We start from the raw sequence: 486 nt of genomic DNA on the forward strand, positions 1-486 counted from the left end.
TCTTCACAGAAGCAAAGCCCAAACCACACCCACAGCCATGGAGTGGATTCTGACTCACAGCGCCCCTAGAGGACAGAGTGGAACTGCACCACGGGGTTTCCAAGGCTGTAATATTTACCGAAGCAGACTGCCTCATCTTTCTCTTGCAGAGCAGGAAGGGTGGGTTCGAACCGCTGACCTTTTGGTTAGCAGCCAAATGCTTAACTACTACACCATCAGGGCTCCTTCCATCAGGATGACAGCCTGGAAAACACTGTGGAGCAGTTCTCCTCTGTCACGTGGCATCACCATGAGTCAGAATTGGCTGATTCGCACCCGGCAACAGCCGCGATTCTGTGGTGAAGGTGAGTCCTGTGGCCGTCCTGGCTTCAGAGCACGGATCACTGGACCACAGCTCCATGTGTCATTGTGGGTCCACAGTGTTAGCTCGTAGGTTGCCACAGTCTTCACCTTGGGCTAAGCCATGAGGTCTCTGCCCTCGTGTGC

This window comes from Orycteropus afer, unplaced genomic scaffold (assembly GCF_000298275.1).
Source record: "Orycteropus afer afer isolate SDZICR_OR568_19922 unplaced genomic scaffold, OryAfe1.0 scaffold00099, whole genome shotgun sequence".
Taxonomy (NCBI): Eukaryota; Metazoa; Chordata; class Mammalia; order Tubulidentata; family Orycteropodidae; genus Orycteropus; species Orycteropus afer.